At 39.3% G+C, this 22,636-nt stretch overlaps 1 pseudogene; it reads right to left on the bottom strand.

Annotated features, from left to right (window-relative positions):
• Positions 1-22,636, bottom strand: part of LOC101607469 — a 116,628-nt pseudogene that overhangs the window by 75,722 nt on the left and 18,270 nt on the right.

The following is a 22,636-nucleotide window of genomic DNA, read 5'->3' as shown; positions in this document are numbered from 1 at the left end:
TCTAGAATAGCACCTCTGCTCTGAGAGGAGAGACAGTTTACCAAGTTTGCACGGCTGAGGGTGGAGAAGCAGCATCTGGCCTGTCGGGCAGGAGGTGCTACGTCCAGGCTCCTCTCAGAAACGGGCCCAGGTCTGCCCAGGAGGCAGCACAATCAGCTATATCTGAAGATACCTCCCAGGGCTCTGGCCAGACGCCACCTGCTTTGAAAACTGCTTCAAAGCTACTGCTGCCTGGCCACCTGCTCTCCAGGATGTCTTTTAAACTAGCGTCTTCTTCCCGTGAGTCCAAACAGCAGGGCCCAGGAAAAAAACGGCAGGGTTGAATAGATTCCAAGAACATACTTTATGCCATTTCTTATTATTTGAACTACAAAAAAGGAGCTTTCTGCCTTATTCTCCAAGAAAGAAAAGCATTCATTCAGAATGGGAATGAGTCATCAGTACTTTTCAATTTCAAATGAGTTTTCCAAAGCTGGTGGCTCCCTTTGATGGTACAGGAGTTCTAAGAGTCAGTCAGGTTGGCTGGCAGGAGTGTTGGGGCACGCTACGTGGCCATTGCCATCTTACTTAGAGTAGTTGTGATTACCCTGGGGAGATCTCCACAAGATGTGTCCTGTTGAGCATCTGGGGAGGGTCATTAGAGCCTGTGGTGGTTTGATTCAGGTGTCCTCCATAAGCTTAGATGTTCTAAATGCTTGGTTCCCAGCTGATGGAGATTTGGGAATTAATGGCTCCTGGAGGCAGTGTTATTGTTGGGGGTAGGCTTATGGGTGTTATAGCCAATGTCCTCTTGCCAGTGTTTGGCACAATCTCCTGTTGCTGTTGTCCACCTGATGTGGGCCAGGGGTGATGTTCACCCTCTGCTCATGTCACTGTTTTCCCTACCATCATAGAGGTTCCTACTTGAGCCTGTAAGCCAAAATAAACCTTTTTTCCCCCACAAGCTTATCTTGGTTGGGTGATATTTATGAGCAATGTGAACCTGACTGCAACAGTAAAGTAGTACACAGGAGGGGGGTTGTTGCTGGACACCTGACTGTGTGGCTTTAGCCTTTTGGAGCTGATTTTCAAGAGGAATGTGGAAGGATTTGAAACCTTGGCCTAAGAGATGCCTTGCAGTGCAGTAAGTACAGTTTGATGGACTATTATTGTCAGAGCTGCAAGACCTGAATACAATAAAAAATATGGACTATGAGGCTTGGCTTATGAGGGTGAGAAAGAGCTTTGCCTGGACTAGACTAGGAACAGTTAGTGTGAGAAGTGTGCTGTTATGCCTGTGTCCTGAGAAGTTGTGCAGGGTTGCTTTGCGTAGAAATTAACTGGTGTGAACAGAGGGACATAGCACAGAAAGGAAAATCTTTGGACAAAGTGCTGCCCATTCAGCTGCAACTGAGAGATTACAACCTTTGAGATTGGGCCAGCTGATCTGCACTGGGGGCAAAAGGAAGAATGCAGACTGTTTTGAAGAGGCGTGAGTGCTCAAGGAGTGTCCTGTTCTTCAAAGTCTGCTTTATTCTCCCCTGGATTAACAAATTGGCACCCTACCTGGTATTGTGGAGTAGAAGAAATGCTGGAAAGAGAGAGTCATTGAATTTGCAACAGGGTCTTGTGTTTTGGAATTGGCCATGAGCAGTGTGAAGCAGGTTTGCTGGATGCCTGCATGGAGACCCCATGGAGCCATGAGGATGAACAGTGGATTGCAGTGGAAACCCAGTGGAGATGCTGGGACCACGAGATGGCTGCTAAGGAAAGCTGCTGGGCCTGGATGACATTTTCCAGGACTGTGAGTAGCCTAGATGGAGGGGTGGAATTGGAACTCCAGAGACTTGTTGCTGGTTAGAATTATTGGGCTTGGAGATTTGTCACTGGCTAGAATTGTTGGACTTGAAGCTACAGAGTTTGATATTTGCACTGGTTGTTTTAAATCTTGTATTGGCTGAATGTTTCTTTGCTATGCCCAATGCCATCTTTTGCAGTGTGAATGTATATTCTACGCCATTAAGGGTTTTGGAGGGATTTTTTGGTATTAGGGCTCAGTCAGAAAATCTTGGACTATGGGGATGTATGAACATCATTGGAATTGATAAAAACTATGGTGACTTTTAAAGTTGGATAAATGCACTGCAATTTACATCATGTATAGTTATCAGTTTATGGGGGCCAGGGGCGTAATGTGGCGGTTTGATTCAGGTGTCCCCCATAAACTTAAGTGTTCTGAATGCTAGGTTCCCAGCTGATAGAGATTTGGGAATTAATGCCTCCTGGAAGCAGTGTTATTGTTGGGGGTGGGCTTATGGGTATTATAGCTAATGTCCCCTTGCCAGTGTTTGGCACACTCTGTTGTTATTGCCCACCTTATGTTGGCCAGCAGGTGATGTCCACCCTCTGCTCATGCCATCATTTTCCCTGCCATCATATGGCTTCATACTTGAGCCTATAAGCCAAAATAAACCTCTTTTCTTCCCACAAGCTGCTTTTGATTGGGTGATTTCTACCAGAAATGTGAACCTGATTACAACAGACCCTCATCTTACATTCCTGCCACTCACCTCCTAAACCTCCCTTCCAACAGTACCAGCTTTCAGTGGTCTCAGAAAATGCTAGAGTAAAAGGAGAAGGGGGTTAATGGAAAGGGGACTCATTTATGCAGCTTTCAAGTTTTCACCCATACTGGGTTGCAACTTTTTGGTGATGCAGTTATTTGGGGCACTCATGAGTAACTCCTTTCCCATTCTCTTGCATGGAGTCATTCCACTGGCCTGTCATTGGTTTTCCATATGGGAAGAGTAGGCGTTTTGTTCATGTTTCCTCAAGAACAGATAATGTGACATGGGACAAGGGTGGGGAGAAGGGCCTCTGAGAACAGTTTTCCAGAGCCTAGTGGAAGCAGGATGAGCAGAATCTCTGGGAATATGTAACAGTTTCAAGCCATCTGCCCTTTGTCATAGTCATGTTGACACAAGCCATTCAAGGTGAGAATCCCAACCGTGTGATACTTGGAAGAAACATTACATCAAAAGTGAGTCTGGGAAACTGAATACCAAAATTAGAAAGTGAGATTTTTTTTTATGTGTGTTCTGCCACACACACACACACACACACAAACACACACACAAGTGGAGTGGTCCCTGGTGAGACCAGCCACAAGAGAAAAAGGGCACTCAGATGGTCAGATGGTCAGCTTTCTTAAATAAAACTGACTTTAAAGATCAGAAGCAGGGGTTCATAAAACCTTTTGCGATGGGTAGGAGCAAATATTTTTGACTTTGTGGGTCAGATCACTGCTATTGTAATGGTCCAGCTCTGCCCTTATAGCACAAAGCAGTTGCAGACTCTATGTAAATAAATGAGCATGGCTGGGATAATAATAATAATAATAATAATAATAAATTTTTATCTAATACTTTATAATTTCATGTAATTTTCACATCTCCAAATATCATTCATTGTTTTATTTTTTTTCCCCAACAATTTACAAATGTAAAGACAATTTTCATGGGTATCCAAAGTAGGTGGTAGGCCTGCATTTGAGCCATGGTGGCAGTTTGCTGTCCCTGGATCTAAATGTCCAAGGAGCTTCTGGAACCCTGGGTTGTTGTGTAGCAAAACAAGGTTACCAGCTCTCAAAGGGCTGATACAGGAGGGAAACTCAGGGTAACTGAGGAGGAAGGCAATTTTTCCCTAGCCTAGGTATGGACAAGAGAGAGGGGAAGGGAGATCCAGGGTAAAATGGTAGACAGAGGAGGGAGTCTGGAAACTTACAAATCTTGAATCAAAATTGTCAGGTGTCTAAATACTTTCCAGTTGTCCATCCCACTTTCCCAACACATGACCCTTTAAGGTGTGAGGGACCAGTAATCCAGGACTCTTGTTGCCAGCACTGAAACCCCAGTGCCATCTCCAAACTTCCAAGGATTATTGAGGAAACTCTTTGTCTCCTGACTGCTTTAGCTCCACTCTCTGCCTTAGCTCTTCTGCTTACCTCCATTCATCCCACATCAATTCCCACATGGAGCACAGCTTCTATTTTTGCAGAATGCTGTTCCCCAGAAACCATTTGATATGGTAGAATTTGCTGAAAATTGAACTTTAAAATCCTTTGGCTATTCCAGGCAGTATTTTTTTCTAATTATCATACTTCCACATTCCCTTCCTTACCCAAATCCCTTTTCCCTGGAATTATAATTGTCTGCAGGATAGCAGGCATGGATGTAGCACCTATAATAAGCTGTCAGAGTGAGCTCTCTGTGAGGGGAAAGAGGAGTCAGCTGAGGTGGGAGCCCATGGGAGAGACCATAGGGTCTGCCAGTGGAGAGTTTGAGAACGCTCCCTGTGAGGGCTGTTAGGATGAGTAGAGATTTATTTTATTTTATTTCATTTTATTTTATTTTATTTACTTAGGAGAAAGAGAGAGAGAGAGGCAGGTGAGGGGGGGATGGGCATGCCAGGGTCTCTAGCCACTGCAGATGAACTCCAGACACATGCACCACCTTGTACATCTGGCTTACATAGGTACTGGGAAATCAAATCTGGGTTCTTGGGCTTCACAGGAAGTGCCTTAACCACCAAACCATCTCTCCAGCCCATGGGTAGGGATTTTTAACAGAGAAGACAGAGGAAGGACATTTCATCAGGGGAAACAGAAAAGACAGATGAGTAGGAGGAATCAATCCTCACAGGTCGATTTTCATTGACCTATTTATTAAATAAAATCTTCTTTTTAAAAAGAAAAACTATAATTAGTTTTCTAATCTTTATTTCCTTGGGCCATTGAAGTATTTTGAATCAATATTCTTTATACATTCATTTCCTTGAAGTGCCAGAAATAATGAAATAAGAATGTTTTTATTAAAATTCTATTACAAATAATAAAATATTTCATTCACTAGATTTGTAAATTAATGCTAATCAAACAAAACAAGACAAAAACAACTCTTTGGGTATACTTTAAAAAGGAATGTCACAGAACAGCAATGCATGATGGACATTTGTCAGAACCTTCCAGGATCCAGTTTCTCCTTTTTGGAGGTGACAATTTCTGTCTGGGATTCGTGTGATTCTGGGACAGCTAACTCCACTGTTAGCTATAATGAGAGCTTTGAGCTGTGTAAACCAGTCAGTGTCCCTGTCCCTCCGGTCACAGTTCAGTGTAAGGGCCGGGACAGAGTTAACTCAATCAGAGCAAGAAATGTTTCTGCTGTGGATGACAGGACAAAGGTGTCCTCTCTCCTCTTGAGTGGGCACAATGAGGATAAAGGGGGCAGCCCATCCAACCTCTGTGGCCCCAAGATAAGCCAGCTTGAGGACAAATGTGAGTCAAGAACATGACAGAGCCAGGGCTCTGAGCCACCAGGAACAACTGGATCACATTGTGTCTGCAGCCTACCTAGCTCTGAAATTTCCCATTGTTGTTGCGACAAAGTTGCATTAGATTTCCAACCTGAGCTGAGGCAGTTCTTCAAACCAACCTGGACTTTTATGACCATCATTGGAAAGAGACTTATGTGGATCTGTGCTCAAAATGTGGGAACTCTGCCAATGGGACCTGGAGTATCCCAGTAACAACCTCGAGCCATTCAACTATATTTAGTGTTTGCATAAAAAGAGAGATCAGCCCGGCGTGGTGGTGCACACCTTTAATCCCAGCACTCTGGAAGCAGAAGTAGGAGGATCACCATGAGTTCAAAGCCACCCTGAGACTACATAGTGAATTCCAGGTCAGCCTGAACTGGAGTGAAACCCTACCTTGAAAAACAGAGAGAGAGAGAAAGAGAGAGAAAGAGATTAGCAATGCAGAGTTGAAGGTGTGGAAACTTGTGCATCTGCTGCACTGAGAACTCAGAAGGAAAGCTCCAAGCAGCAGCAGCTGTCATGTTTTTATTGGAATTTGGAATTTCAGCGAAACAGACAACTTTTCTGCTGGGCTGTGCCAGGCAAGGGCAGAGAGGGAGCATGTGGTACCAGCTTCCTAACCCCAGACTGGCTAGTGAGGGACATGGATTTTAGAAAACCAACTCTCCAAGGCAAGCAGAAGCCAGCAATTCTTTCTCTTCTAATTTTAGAAGTAGTATGTGAAACATGGTGAAAATTTTAAACAGTGCTGAAAAGTATAACAAAACAAGTAGCTGATAACTGAATTCCCCAACTCAGGCATCATTTATTTTTTTAGCTATATATTTTCAATCATTCTGGGTATAATTTTATGTCAAAACAATTTTCCCTCAAAAATATCATTGTAGTCATATGCAGGGCTACATAATTTCATCATAGGGTTTTTCTATACATGACTACTTTTCTTTCATTAAATATGCAGGTAATTTGTCAGTTGCTTTTTCTTTTATTTAAACACTATTTTTAGAGCAGTTTTAGGTCTACAGTAACACTGAGAAAAAGGCACAGAGATTTTTCTCCATGCTCCACACATGCATAGTGTTCCCTCCAGATGGTCACCTTACCTACCAGCATGGCACATTTGATAACATTTAATGAGTCTACATTGGCACATCATTATCTCCCAGGTTCACATTAGAGTTCATTTTGGCATCATACCCACTATGAATTGGGAAAATTTTTGACATGCAACTGTCATTGTAGTACCATATAGTAATTTTATTGTCCTAAACATTCTTTGTGTTTTGTCTCTGTGTCCCCCCATGAACCCTAACTCCTAGGAGCTGCTGATCATTTTACTCTCTCCATAGTTTGGAATCATATAGTATATAGACATTTTCAGACTGGTGTATTCTAGTTAGTAATATACATTTATGTTTATTCTATGTCATTTAATGGCTTTATATCTCATTCATTTTTATTGCTGAACAATAACCCAGTGTCTAGAATACCACCATAGCTTATTTATTTTATACTTACCAACAGAAAAATATCTTGGTTGCCTCCAAGTCTGGGCAATTCAAAAAAGAACATCTGGGGCTGGAGTGATGGCTTTGCAGTTAAGGCATTTGCCTGCAAAGCCTAAGAGCCCCATTTCAATTCTCCAGGTTCCATGTTAGCCGGATGTACAAGGGGGCGCATGCATCTGGAGTTTGTTTGCAGTGGCTAGAGGCCCTGGCGCACCCATTTTCACTCTCTCTCTCTCCCTTCCTCCCTCTCTCTGTCTCAAATAAGTAAATAAAAATATCTTTTTAGTAAAGAACATCTGGACATGCTCACATGAAGTTATTTGTGTGTGTGTGTGTGTGTGTACATAGATTTTTTTAAAAATTAGTTTTCTATTCAGCAAATACAGGCAGTTTGGTACCATTATTAGGATCATCTGTGACCTACCCCCTCCCCATTGGCCCCTCCTTGTTGAGGTAGATGGGTCGTGCATTGTGGAGTTAGCCTACAGTTAGTGGTATGATAAATGTCTCTGCATATCATGACCCAACATGTAGCTCTGACATTCTTGCCACCTACTCTTCCGCAAAATTTCCCTGAGCCACGTTGGGTTCATTTTTGGCCTGCTTCAGTGCTGAGGTGTTGGGGGCCTCTGAGGCTCTGGCTCTCTGATTTGGTAGGAGATGATTTTTCTCTGTGTTGTTCTCCTTCCCCCTTGTGCTGGTATCCGGTTCATCAGGAAAACAGCACCCTTGCTTGTTTCGCCAGTTTTCCTTAGTTTCAGCCGGGGCCCTTTTGAGGTATGATGGGGTGGCTCTCTCCTTAGGATCTGCATCTATCTGAAAAAGAGAAGCAGATTGTCCAATGGAGAGTAAGTTAGCACCAGGACAAATGAGATAACCCTTACTTTTTTTATAGAGAGTTTAATAGGTGTAGGCCCTCTTGTAGCCCATGACTGATGGTAGCTTGATATTGGAGAGTGAGCTTCTGTTTGGATATGGTTCTGACTTGTTTCCCAGCTCCAGCTATGGATCCTGTACCACTGAGGGGACCAGTTAGCTGAATCAAGAGCAGTTGGTTCCCCACCATGGCTGTGTGCCACTATTGCACTTGTGTGGGCATCACGACAGGTTATTTGTTGCTAAGTAGGTTGGACCATGAGTTGTTTGGACAGATCTTCGTCATTTCCCCCAGTCGCCCATGTAGCACCTTCTGGCACTAGATGCACTGACTGTCTGGGGACTGACTCTCTCCTGGCTTCCAGCCATGCTGTTCCATTTTACGTGTCAGCTGCATATTGTGTCTTCAGCAATAGGGTCTTACCACTAACCTTTGGTGGGTCATCAAGTACTCTGACAGAAATCTGTCATTCTTTTAGGAAACCTTGTAGGTTTCTGATCAAAAGCTCATAGTTTTTAATTTCTTTGAGTGAACATTGAGGAGTGATAAACTGCTAGATTCTATGGGAAGGGCATGTTCAGTTTTCTAGATGACTTCCAAAGTAGAATATCAGTTTGTGTTCCTACCAGCAGTGAACCAGTGTTTCTGTTGTCCCATGTTCTTGCCACCTCTTGGGCCAACCAGTGTTGTGAATTTTGGATCACCTTAATAGGTTTTTAGTTCATATTTCCCTGGTGATATATGTTGTCTTCTCATATTCTTATTTTTTTGCATGTGTGTCTTTGGTGAGGTATCTTTTAAAGTCTTTAAGCTATTTTAATTGGATTATTTATGTTCTTATAGTTGAGTTCTAAGAGTCCCTTTGTATTTAGTTTGTATTTTACATTTAGGCCTAGTTTTCCTCAAAACTTTAAAGTGTGTTTCTAGATTCACCCTTCATTTTTGCATGTGGATATCCAGATGTTTCAGCACAATTTGTTGAAGACTATTTCTCTCCCTTCCTAAAAATCCTTTCACTATATTAGTATGAGCTTGTTTCTGATATCTCTATTCTTTCCCACTAATCTATAGGTTTGTTCTTTCATAAACACTACACCTTTGTAGTACATCTTAAAATTAATTAAGTATCTCAATTGTGTTCTATTTTAACATCACCTTAACTATTCTGGATCATTCATCTCCTTATATAAACTTTAGACTGTTTATTGATATCCACAAAATAAATTGCTGTGATATTGAGACTGAGATGAATCTGTAAATCAGATTGGAGACTATCTGACACCTCAGTAATATTGAGTCTCTATATCCATGAACATGGTCTATCTCTCTCTTTATTTAGTTCTTTGATTTCTTTCATTAAAGTTTTATAGTTTTTCTTATGTAGATCCTGTACATATTTGATACATCTAAGCATTTCTAAGTATGTAAATGTGATGTGTTTTTACTTTTAAAGTCCACCTGTTTATTGCTGTTATGTAGGAAATTGGTTGACTTTTGCATCTTAATATTTAATCCTGTAAGACTTTTTGTACATTCTTTTGGATTTTCTAAATAGGTGTTCATAATTATCCCCAAACAATGATGGTTTTACATCTTCATTTTAAAAAGTATTTTATTTATTTTCAAGGGGTAAGAGAGAGAAAGTGAGAAAAATAATGGTCATGCCAAGGCCTCTTGCCACTGAAAACAAACTCCAGATGCATGTACCACTTTGTGCATTTTACTTTACATGAATACTGGGGACTCAAATCCAGGCCAGCAGTCTTTGCAAGCAAATGCTTTTAACCACTGAGTAATCTCTACAGCCTTAGTTTTATGTTTTATTATACTATCTACATAATTCTGTTTCCTTTTCTTGTCTTGTGGCATTAATTATTACTTCCAGTTGAAAAAAATCAGTGAATGCTCCTGGTCTTAGTGGGAAAGTTCTAAATTTCTCAGTATTAAGTATGATGTTGTAGATTTTTGTAGAAAGTTTTATCAAGGTAATGCTATTCCTCTCAATTTCTAGTTTACTAAGGTTTTTTTTTATAAATTCTGAGTTGATATTGAGTTTTGTCAAGTTCATTTATATTCACTTATTAATATAATCATGTGATTCTGATAACCTGTTAATGTGATAGATTACATGAATTTATTTTCTAATGTGGAAACAGTCTTGCATCTCTTGACTCAGTTTCATTTGTCTGTAATTAATAATTATTTTATACATTGTAAAATTTGATTTGCTAGCACTTTATTTATTTTTACAATGCTGGCTACCCATTATTGTTCTAGATTCCATAGATGAAAACTTAAATAATTGATCTTAGAACTATGTTCTTATCTATTATATACCTTTAGCAATTGGGATTATCTCTGAGCACTGTTTTTTTTTTTTTTCTGAATGTGGTTTATAGTCTTGCTAAGTATTTCATGTTGCCAAAATGTACCAAAAATGTGCATTCTGCTTTTATTGGGTGAATGGGTATGTAGCTGTCTCATATCCAGTAAACTGGTGGTGCTGAGGGGTTAATTATGTTCATTCTGAATTTCTATCCTATGGATATACCATATCTTATAGAGGACATTAAAATCTCCAAATATAACAATGGATTTATCTGTTTCTACTTACAATTCTATCAGATATTAACTCCATGTGTCTTGATACCTGTTGTCAGGCATATACTCAATAAGGATGTAACATCATTTGGAGACATGCACTCCATTACTACATAAAGACTTGTTTTTTAATATATGTATGTTTTATTGACAATTTCTATACTTACAGACATAAACCATGATATTTCCTCCCCTCCCCTACTTTCCCCTTCATAACTCTGCTTTCCATCATATCCCCTCCTTCTCTCCATTAGTCTCTCTTTTAATTTGATGTCATTATCTTTTTCTCCTATTATGAGGGTCTTATGTAGGTATTGCTAGGCACTGTGACGTCATGGATATTGTGGCCAATTTATGCCTAGACAGTTGCATTGTAGGGAGTGGTACCCTTCCTCTTTGGCTCTTACATTTGTTTCTGCCACCTATTCCACAATGGGCACTAATCTTTGGAGGGTATGAGATGTTTCAGTGCTGAACACTCCTCTGTCCCTTCTTCTCAGCACTATGTTGCCTTTTGGGTCATTCCAGTGGTCATCACCATCTGAAAAGAGAAGTTTCTCTAACCAGAAGTTAGGGTATCATTAATATATGAATATGAATATTGAGTGCAATTTGGTGAGAATAATATATGCATTTATCCAGACAAGAGCAAGCTTTATACCCTTAAGGCTCATGACCTCCCTGCCATAGGCTTTTGATTAGCTTTTCAGTACCAGGCATGCATTCCCTCCCATAGAGCAGGCCTTCAGTCCAATTAGAGAGAAGCTGGTTTCTGCCCAGAGCAGATATGCACTATTGAACTCATTCGGTCATTTGGCCTGTCTGGCCAAACTTGAGGTTTCCAGTGTCCACTGTTTTCACAGCTGATGACTTCTGTCTCTCATAGGGCTGCATACAGTGCAGCTTTTTCCAGCTTTAAGTTGGCTTGTCTATAGGGAGGAGGATTTCTTCTCACCACCTGCTTGATTTCTCAGTGACTTTGCTGTTCAGGCATGTGAAGTCTTCAGTAAGAGCATCTTGCCATCTGTTTCTAGAAGGAAATCAAGGACCTTGGCAATAGTCTGTAATGTTTGGAGGCAAAAGAGACCTCTCTGGCCAACATCTCACTGGAAGGTATCTCATCCTTGGCACTGAAAATTTTCTGGTAATAATATATGGTTTCTGGATGTGCCATTTTTCACAAAAGTAGATTTTCATATGTCTCATTCAGAATATCTAGAATTTTGATTGACCCTCCTCCCCCTTCTTTTACACAGTATCCTTCCCTGGCCTTGATGAGGCCTTTATCTTCTAAGTAATGTGTTCTTCTACTTACGTATATACAACACCATCCTCTTAAGTCCTTCCCTCCCATATAGCCTTTTTCTAGCTTATGGGCCTCTGCCACCAATTTTTGGTTCTAGCTCACACAAAAGTCTATACATTTGTAGCTAGGATACACATATGAGAGAGAACATGTGATATTTGGCTTTTTGGGCCTCAGTTACCTCACTTGTTATAATCCTTTCCAGATCCATCCATTTCCCTACAAATTTCATAATTTCAATTTTCTTTACCACTGAATAGAACTCCATTGTATAAATGTACCACATGTTTATTATCCATTCATCTGTGGAGGGACATATAGGCTGATTCCATTTACTAGCTATTGTGAATAGAGCAGCAAAAAACATGGTGGTGCAAGTATCTCTAATGTAGTGAGAAGAGTCATTAGGATATATGACTAGGAGTGCTAACGGTGGATCATATAGTCAATCTATTTTTACCTGTCTCAGGAACCTCCACTCTGAATTCCACAGTGGATGTACCAAATTACATCCCACCAACAGAGTAGAAGGCTTCCCCTTTTTCCGCATCCTTGCCAATATGTATTGTCATTTGCTTTCTCGATGGTAGCCATTCTGATAGGAGAGAGATGGAATCTCAAAGTAGTTTTAATTTGCATTTCCCTGATGGTTAAGGATGTAGAACACTTTCTTAGATGTTTATATGCCATCTTTATTTCTTCAGATGAGAACTCTCTATTTAGTTCCATAGCCCATTTTTTAATTGGGTTGTTTGATTTCTTATTGTTTTGTTTTTTGAATTCTTTGTATATTCTGGATATTAATCACCTGTCAGATGTGTAGCTGGCAAAGATTTTCTCCCATTCTGCAGGTTGTCTCTTTGCTCTATTCACAGTGTCCTTTGCTGTACAAAAGCTTTGTAATTTCATGAGATACCAGTGGTTGATTAGTGGTTTTATTTCCTGAGCTACTGGGGTTATATTCGGAGAGTCATTACCTATGCCAATATGTTGAAGAGTTTCCCCTACCTTTTCCTCTAGCAATTTTAGAATTTCAGGTCTGATATTAAGGTCCCTCATCCACTTGGACTTGATTCTTGTGCATGGAGAAAGACAAGGATCTGTTTTTATCCTTCTGCATATAGATATCCAGTTTTCCCAGCACCACTTGTTAAAGATTCCAGTGAATATTTTTGGCATTTTTGTCAAGAATAAGATGGCTGTAGCTACCTGGATTAACATCTGGTCCTCTATTCTGTTCCATTGATCTACATGCCTGCCTTTGTGCTAATACCATTCTGTTTTGGTTACTATCGCTTTGTAATATAGCTTAAAGTTGGGTATGTTGATACCACCAGCCTTATTTTTGTTGCTTAAAATTGCTTTGGCTACTTGAGGTTGTTAGTTCTTCCAAATGAATGTTAAGAATGATTTTAAATATATATTTTTGTGAAGAATGCCACTGGAATTTTAATGGGGATTGCAATTAATTGTGTAGATTGCTTTTGGTAAGATTGACAGTTTCACAATATTGAGTCTTCCAATCCAAGAACATGGGATGTCTTTCCATTTCCTTGTGTCTTGTGTAATTTCTCACTTGAGTGTTTTATAGTTCATATTGTAGAGATCTTTCATTAACTTGGTTAAGTTTATTCCAAGGTTCTTTCTCTCTTTCTTTCTTTCTTTCTTTCTTTCTTTCTTTCTTTCTTTCTTTCTTTCTTTCTTTCTTTCTTTCTTTTGAGGAAACTGTGAATGGGAGAGATTCCCTGATTTCATCCTCTGTACGTTGGTTCTTAGTATATAGGAAAGCTACTGATTTCTGTGTTTTTATTTTGGATCCTTCTATGTTGCTAAAAGTGTTTATCAGCTCTAACAGTTTGGTGGTAGAGTCGTTAGGGTCCATTACATATAGAATCATATCATCTGTAAAAATGATAACTTGATCTCTCCTTTCCAATTTGTATCCTTTTTATGAGTGTCTCTTGTCTTATTTCTATAGCTAAGACTTCCAGTAGTATATTAAATAAATGTGGGAACAGCAGACACCCTTGTCTAGTTCCCCAATTTAGTGGAAAAACTCCAAGTTTTTCCCCATTTAGTATTATGTTGGCTGTAGGTATGTCATAAATAGCTTTTATTATTTTGAGATATGTTCCTTCTATTCCCAGTTTCTGCAATACTTTTACCACAAAGGGATGTTGGATTTTGTCGAATGCCTTTTCTGCATCTATTGAGATGATCATGTGATTTTTGTCATTCAGACCATTTATATGATGTATTACACTTATCGGTTTGCATATTTTGAGCCATCCCTGCTTCCCTGGGATAAAGCCAACATGGTCAGGGTGAATAATTTTTCCAATGTATGCTTGTATTCTGTTTGCCAATAGTTTGTTTAGAATTTTTGCATCTATGTTCATGAAGGAGATTGGTCTTTAATTTTCTTTTTTTGTTCTGTCTTTGTCTGGTTTTAGTATCAGAGTTATGCTGGCTTCACAGAAGGAGTTCAGTAGAATTCTTTCCTTTTCTATTTTATGGAAAAGTGTGAAAAGTAGTACTGTTAGTTCTTCCATGAAGGTCTGGTAAAATTCAGCAGTGAATCCATCTGGGCCTGGACTTTTTTTAGTTGGGAGACTTTTTGTAACTGCTTGGATCTCCATACCGTGATGGGTCTATTTAAATGGTTTATCTCATCTTGATTTAATTTTGGTAGGTCATATGAATCAAGGAAATCATCCATTTTTTTCAGATTTTCAAACTTAAGGGCATATATGTTCTCAAAGTATGTCCTTATGATTTTTCTGAGTTTCTTCGGTATCTGTTTTAATGGTACCTTTTTCATCTCTGATTTTATTAATTTCTGTCTCTGATCAGATTTGCTTAGTGTTTATCAATTTTGTTTAACTTTTCTAAGAACCAACTCTGTGTATCATTGATTCTTTATGTCATTGTTGTTTATTGTCATTGTTGTTGTTATTATTGTTGTTTTGTTTCTATTTCATTAATTTCTGCCCTAATCTTTATTATTTCTTCCTGTCTACTGATTTTTGGTTTGCCTTGCTCTTATTTTTCTAAGGCCTTATGGTGAAGCATCAAATTGTTTACTTGTGAACTCTCTAATTTCTTAATATAGGCACTTAAAGCTATAAACTTCCCTCTTATGGCTGCCTTTATTGTGTCTCAAAGGTTTTGGTATGTAGTAGTCTCATCATCATTTGATTCTATGAATTTATTGATTTCCTATTTGATTTCTTCAATGACCTATTCATCTTTCCATAATGTACTGTTTAGTCTCCATGAATTTCTGTATGCTCTGAAGTTTTTCTTATGATTGATTTGCAGTTTAATCCCATTGTAGTCAGATACAATACAAGGGATTATGTCATTTTTCCTGTATTTGTTGAAATTTGCTTTGTGTCCTAAAATACGGTCTATTTTAGAGATTAGTCCATGTGCTTCTGGGAAAAAAGTATATTCTGCAGAATTTGGATGGAATGTTCTATAGATATCTGTTAGGTCCATTTGTTCCATGACAGCATTGAATGCAGATGTCTCTCTGTTTATTTTTGCTGGATGGCCTGTCAATTGATGGGAGTGGAGTATTGAAGTCACCCACTAAAATTGTGTTTGGTGTTATCTGTGACCTTAAGTCTAATAGTGTTTTTTTGATTATATCGGCAACCCCCATGTTAGGTGCATATATGTTTATGATTGTAATGTCCTCCTGTTGGATATTCCTTTAATCAGTATAAAATGACCTTCCTTATCTTTCCTCACTAATGTTGGTTTGAAGCCTGTCTTGTCAGATATTAGGATAGCAACCCCTGCTTGTTTCCTAGGCCCTTTTGTTTGAAATACCATTTTCCATCCTTTCATCCTAAGACAATGTCTACCTTTTATTGAGAGATGAGTTTGTTGGAGGCAACCAAGGCAGGATCTTGCCTTTTAATCCAGTCTGCAAGCCTATATATTTTGGTTGGAACATTGAGGCCATTGATATTAAGAGTTATTATTGAAAGATATGCATTTATTCTCACCATTCTTCTTATTTTGTAGTGCTTCCTGTTTTTCCTTTTCTTGTTTGTTTTAACTGTTACTTGCGTATGGTTTATCTTTTCCTATTTCCTTCTGTGTGTGTTTTGCTTTCTCTTCAGCATTAAGAATTCCTTCAAGTATTTTCTGTAGAGCTGGTTTAATTGTCATAATTTCCTTTACCCTGTTTTTGTTGTGGAATGTCCTTATTTCTCCATCAATTTGGATAGGTAGCTGCCCCTGACCTGCTGGGCCAATGTTATGCAGGGTGGTCAAGGAGGGCTGCAACCTGAAAGAACGGGTGGGAAAGAAGGAGACCAAGCGGAGGTTTTGTCAAGGTCTTGTTTAATGTTGGATTTTTTAGCTCTTTTATAATCAACCAGAAGGTAGGGCAATAAGGGGGAAAAAAAGGGGAGGGGGTACAAGGAAGGAGGAAGTAGGGCCACCTGGTCATAATCTTCTGGAGCATCTTCTCGGAATCTCTCTTGTGATGTCTCCCAGAGCAGCTGTTTGTTCTCAGGGGAGGGGCTGCATGAGGGCTGCTAGTTCTCTTTTGTCCTCAGGGCAGTGAGGGGCCATATGAAGGCTGTTAGTTCTTCTTTTGTCCTAGGGCGGTCAGGTCATGGTCTTTGACAGGTAGCTTTGAAGAAGAAAGTAATTTTGGTTGACAGTTGGTATTGTTAAGAAATTGGAATACATTCCAAGCTCTTCTTGCTTTTAAAGTTTGTGTTGAGTAATCTGTTATTATCCTGATGGGCTTGCCTTTGTAAGTGACTTGCTTTTTCTCTCTAACTGCTTTGTTTATATTTTTGTTAGTTTGCGTGTTTAGTAGTTTAATTATAACATAGCAAGGAGAGGTTCCTTCCAGGTTTTGGCTGTTTGGTGTTCTAAAAGCTTCTTGTATCTGCACTGGCATTTATTTCCCAATTTGGGTAAATTTTTCTGCTATGGTTTTGTTGAAAATGCCTACCAAGCCTTTGGATTGAAATTTTCTTTCCCTACTATATCGTGAATTCTTATGGTTGAACTTTTCATGGTGTACTGGATATCTTGAAATTCTCTTTCATACCTTCCTTTTAGCTTGTCTTTTTCTTTGTTGGTCTATATTAGGTCTCCCATCTGGTCTTCTAGTTTATATATTCTGTTCTCTCCTTCATCCATTCTACTGGTGAGACTTTCTAGATAGTTTTTTATTTGACTGACTGCATTCTTCAGAGCTAGAATTTCAGGATGGTTTTTCTTCAGTATTTCTATTTCCTTACTCATGTCTTGTAATGACTTCCTTATTTCATTAAGCTGGTTTCCTGTGTCCCCTTTTAGTAGTTTGTTTTCTTCTTTTATTCTCTTCATTTCTTCTCTGATTTCTTAGAGTATAGATACAATCAATTTTTTAAGTCTTTGTCAGGCATTTCATCTAAAACAGTCTCATTATTGATCATTTCTGATGGATTTATAATTTTGGGTGGGATTGTTTTGCTTGATTCTTTGTGTTTCATGTATTATAATATAGCAACTTTTGCATCCTGAATTGATTTGATGCTTGGCTTTTCTGCTTATCTGCAATGTTCTTAGATGACAATCAACCTTCATATACTTTTAGGATATGAGTTTAGGGTGCCAGGTGTAGCTCTCGTACCCAAATCCAGCTACAGAAGTAATCATATGTGTTGAGTTTGCTTGCTAAGCAAGTTTTCTAGTGGAATGGGTGGAAAAATTTACTGGAAAATTCTAAGCTTCAACTGAGCAATATACACATTCAATAAAAACCAGCCCAGCATATGCAATTATGGAGATTAAAACAAACAGATAGTCTTATAAAGTCCAAATCCCTAAGGGTGTGCGTTGTTCTACACCCTTAATCTTGTCAGCTTGGAGGTAGAGATTTTCATTCTAACTGGGTTCCAAGTCAGCCTGGATCTGAATCAGACCCTGCCCCCAGTAATGGAAGAGGCAAAAGACAAAGGCCCTATAAATATGAAAACATTAAAGGCAACAGTAGTCAATCCTCAAGCACAGCTTATTTGAAAATGGTAAAGTCAACCAAGAGCATGTAACCCATAATCTTCCCTGACATGAAAAGAGAAATGAGCTCTTCCAAGGTGGGCCTATGTACCTGTTTGGTTGTTGTTGTTGTTGTTGTTTGGGGCAGTTGGCCTTGTTACCTTTGGGGTGACTTCCTATCTCACCAATGCTGAGTGCCCACCTCAATCCTCCATGTTTTGCTGTGGAGCTGGAGTTCTGATCAACTGTGCTGGTTATGCTGCCACAGGGGCTGAATGCCAGAGGTATGTGGCTCTGATTTTTGGTGGATGGGAGGGTGCAGAAGCTTGGAGTTGCTCATGTAGTCCTGTCTGTATCTCTTTTAGTAGCTCCTTAGTTGATCTCAGCTGTCTATCCTTCATATTTCTTGACTTTGTAAGAAGGCTGATGAGGTTATAAAATCCCCTTGTTTGGTCTCTGCTGCCACAGTTTGGCATGCCTGGCAAGGCACACCAATCAGCAGGCCACAAGTACCCCAGTGGGATTCTGGCCATTTTCCTCCTTTCTGGTGGATCCTGGTCTCTCCAGCTTCTCCCCTGTGTCTAAGAATAACCTATAGTCCTTCACTTTTCAGAATAGAGTATATTTTGCTGCAGTTTTGCTTAAATCCTCCCCTGGGCTTGTTTGACATGGCTCCTATGCTGCCATTTTACCCTCAAGTCAGGCCATAAAGATTTCGTTATCCCTGATAACTCTTTTATGCTAAAATTAGCTCTTACTGAAATTAACACAGCTATTTCTGCTTTCCTTTGAGTAATTTTAGAATGACATATCTTTTTCCATCCATTTATTTTTAATTATAAACCTTTATATTCAAAGTAGACTTCTTTTTTAATTAATTTTTTAGAGAGAGTGAGACAGAGAGAGAGAGAGACTTGGCACTCCACTGCCTCAGCCACTGTAATTGAACTCCAGTCACTTGCACCACCTAGTGGGTGCATGCAACCTTTCACTTGCCTCACCTTTCTACGCCTAGCTTACGTGGGACCTGGAGAGTCAAACATAGGTCCTTAGGCTTTGTAGACAAGCACCTTAACCTCTAAGCCATCTCTCTAGCCCCACCCTTTTATGGTTTTAATTGAGCATTTTATATTATTTCCTTTTTCCTTTTCTCTTACTATATCACTTACACTTGTTTTTCAAAACATTGATGGTTTGCCTAGAGTATACAATATGCATGTGCAACTAACCCAACTCTGTTTTCAAATAAGTGAGTATCACTTCATGGGTAGTACTGGAGCCTTAAAGTAATAAAATAATCCTAATTTATCTGTCTTATCCATTTCTGTTATTACAATCACATGTTTTCTTTATATGTAAACATACATGTTTGTGTATGTTTTACATACATATAGGCACACATTGATCCAATTATTTAAAGCAAACTTTAAACTGTTAAATAAATTATAAACAAAATATAATAATTTTTCTGTTCTCTTTAATTATTCCTTCTCCAATGCTCTTTCTTTATGCAGATTGGAGTTCCTTATATTTATCATTTTCTCTTGTTTTGAAAATATTTTATTTCTCCTTCACCTTGAAGGATAAGTTTTCAAGATAGAATTCTAGATTGCTAGTATTTTTCCTCTCAATTCTTTAAATATTTCTCTCCACTCTTATTCCACATATGGTTTTAAAGGCGAAATCAGGTATGATTGCTTTCTTCAGTAAGATCTTTTTATCTTTTAGCTTCTTTAGGTTTTTTGGGGGTGGGAGGTCTGATACTAATTTGGAGACAATTCTTGGCTATTATTATTTCAAGTATATCTTCTGTTTTTTCTATATCTTCTTGTTTTTTTAATCTTCTTCCTTTGTATTCCCAGCCTACGTGCATCTTTTACAGTTGTATCAGACTTCTGGATAACTTTTTCTACATTTTTTCAGTGTTTCTCTTTGATCTTTCAATTTTGGAAGTTTCTACTGAAATATTTTTACACTCAGTGGTTCTTTCTCAATGATGTCATATCCACTAAGACCATCAGGGTATTCTTCAGGGATGGGGAGATGGCCTAGATGATGAAGTGCTTGCTGGGGAAGCATGAATCCCTGAGTTCAAGTCCCTAGAACCCACATAAAAAAATAACATACTGTAATGTGAATGTCTGTAATTATAGCACACCTACATTTAGAAAGGAAAGGAAGACAGGACAATCCCTTCCAGTTCCAAGATGAGAACTAACACCCAAAGTTTTCCTCTGACTTCCACACCCATGCTGTGGTATGCATGTACCTGCATACACACACACACACACACACACACACACACACACACACACACACTCACAAGATATTTTTAATTTGTGTTACAGTGTGAAGTTCTTTTAGGTTCATTCTTGAAACTCCCCAGTTTTTTTGCTTACACTATCCATCTGTTCTTGCATATTGTCTACTTTTTCATTAAACTTCATACATATTAATTATGGTTATATAAAATTCTTATTTGTTAATTCCAATATTCCTACCATATCTGAGTTTGTTTCTGATGGTTGCTTTATATCTTTAAACTGTTTAGTTATTGTTTTGCGTTTTCATATGCCTCACATTTTCCCCTTGATTGCCAAATATGTTTTCTGTGAAAAGAATTGTTAGCAATAGGCATTTTTAACATGGCAGAAGGTATCAGAGAGAGGCATTTAGTCCTAGAATTGGGTTTTTCTTTCAGTGAGCCCCTGCTTGGCACTGTTGGCTTTCCAGTGTTTCTCCATCTCCCCTCCCAACCTTAGGGGAGTAAAATTTCTAAAGGAGACTGGAGTTGGGTGTCTCTTTTCCCCATGTGGAAGGTTGAATCCAGGTGGAATTGAGCATGTCCTTTCCCATGGTTAAACGCTTACAATACCCAAAAGGTTAGGTTCATGTTAGATTGTTTCTCCTAAGGACAGACCTTGTTAAGAATAATAAAATGCTCTGACTTATTTGGAATTTGGATTTCTGTTGTTTAATCAACCTCTGGTGGCAGAACCCATAAACGTGTGGGGGACTAACCTAAGATAATCTCCCCACTGAAGGTTTATCTTTCTCATGTTCACACTGAGCCTCCAGTAGTTCAATCACAGCTGAAGTCTTTCTACTCCAACAATAAGTCCTGTTTCATCTCTCCTGGGTTTGTGATCTCTGAATTCTGCTGCCAGTCTCTCCCATTTGGAGCAGTGGATTGCCTTGCAATCTGATCTCACACTGTCCCTATGCATCTAAGAATAGTTGCTTATTTATTTTTTTCCAGTTTGTCTACCTTTTCATGTGGCATTAGGATAAGTGGCAGCTTCTGAGCCAACTCACATGCTGGACTGTAAATTGGAGGTCTCAATTATTTGGTTTTCCTATAGAGCTAAACAGTGATGAACAACAGATTTGTGCAAGGTCTTTCTTTGTCTTCATGTTGGACATGTCCTTAGATGATATTTCCAAGACAAATACTGTATTAAAAGATTAGAATGTTTTAAAGTTTGTATTTTTCTAAAATGCTCTTGTTGAGTGCTTACAATGCTGGGAAAAATACAAATGGTTCAGTCTGTGATCAGAGTTGAGCAAACCAGTAAAAATTAATTACAGTCAAAACTAGTCATCGAGTGGACAGATGCATTTGTCAGTTCTGTGCAGATGCTTGGATGTGGCACCAAGCTACCTCACTCACTGGGCAGAGCATCAGGCCAAAGGCAGGGTAGACACAGGGAAGAAGGACATGTTCTCAAAGCAAAGGTCTAATATGGGTCCAGCCTCTTCTAGCTTTTTCAGTTGTCCCCTGGGACTCATATTTCATTCTCCCCTCACATCTTAGTCTTTCTGTAAGTCTCCTGATTCCCCTGAATTTTACAATAGTACTTGATTCCTTGATTTTTGGTCCAGTAATTTCTGGAACATGACTTGTTTCTTTTCTTGCTGTGGCTACCTAAGGTGTCTGTTTAGTCAAACCCAGTTATGGCCCAGAATCCGCCCATCTCAGCTTGCCTTCTTCCAGCTCGCTCTGCCTCCTTAGAATGCACTAGAACAACCTATCCTGAGAATAAGCAACATCTGCACTTTAAGTAATTGCAACAGCCAGCCCAAAGACCTATGTCACCCATGGGCTTCAATGGGAAGAAAATGAGGAGACTGGGGTGGCCTTAGAAGCTAGCCTTACATGCAGACTCTTACCTGGGTCACAGTTTCAGGGAACAATGATGTACTCTCAAAAGTTAGCATACCTAGGGAGTCAATTTCTTCTTGCCAAGGCTGGTCATATCTGAAGCATTGAATATGTGGCTCCTGGATCTACTGTGAAGTTTGGAAAGATGGGTGTAAAATACTGGAGAAGGAAAGGTTTTGGTGAGCACCACTGTTCCCTTTGTGTGCTTGGTGTCACCCATCAACCCATGAGATCTAGAGATCTATATCCCTTACTGCCTTGACTCCTGGTGGTGATGGAATGGGAAAGCCAGCTTGCCTTGGGTATTTGAGGGGGAAAAATTGCAAGTGAAACCCCATAGGCTGAATCATTTAACATGCACAGGTGGATTCTGTAAATGTGCTTCCAGAGAACCCTTGGTTCCTTGGAGGCATGTGTTATAAAGTGTTGGGACCACAGGAGAAGGAAATACCAACCCATGACCTAGGTTCTTTATTATATAAGGAGAAGGGAAATTGGGGACATGCTCTGATATGAACAGAGACAAAAGCAAAAGATCTTTGTGTTGTTAAATTTGACTTAGCAGGAGCCACAGTAGGAAAGATGAATGAGAAGGATAAACTAACTTCCTACTCCTAGTAGGAATTCCTTGGAGTTTCTAGGGGAGAATCTGTTTCCAGGATTTGCTTATTTGTTTAGCGTTGTAGCTTCTTTACTCATCAGCTGGTGGCATCCTCCTCCATCTTCAAAGTCAGACCTGAGGTCGAGCCTTTTATGTTGTGATGGTTCTGCTTCTCTCTTTTGACTCCTTCTTCCACCTGTAAAGACCATCTAGATAG

Source organism: Jaculus jaculus, chromosome 9 (genome assembly GCF_020740685.1).
Source record: "Jaculus jaculus isolate mJacJac1 chromosome 9, mJacJac1.mat.Y.cur, whole genome shotgun sequence".
Classification (NCBI taxonomy): domain Eukaryota; kingdom Metazoa; phylum Chordata; class Mammalia; order Rodentia; family Dipodidae; genus Jaculus; species Jaculus jaculus.
The sequence above is the reverse complement of the archived record's forward strand: the minus strand, read 5'-3'. Positions and strand labels throughout refer to the sequence as shown.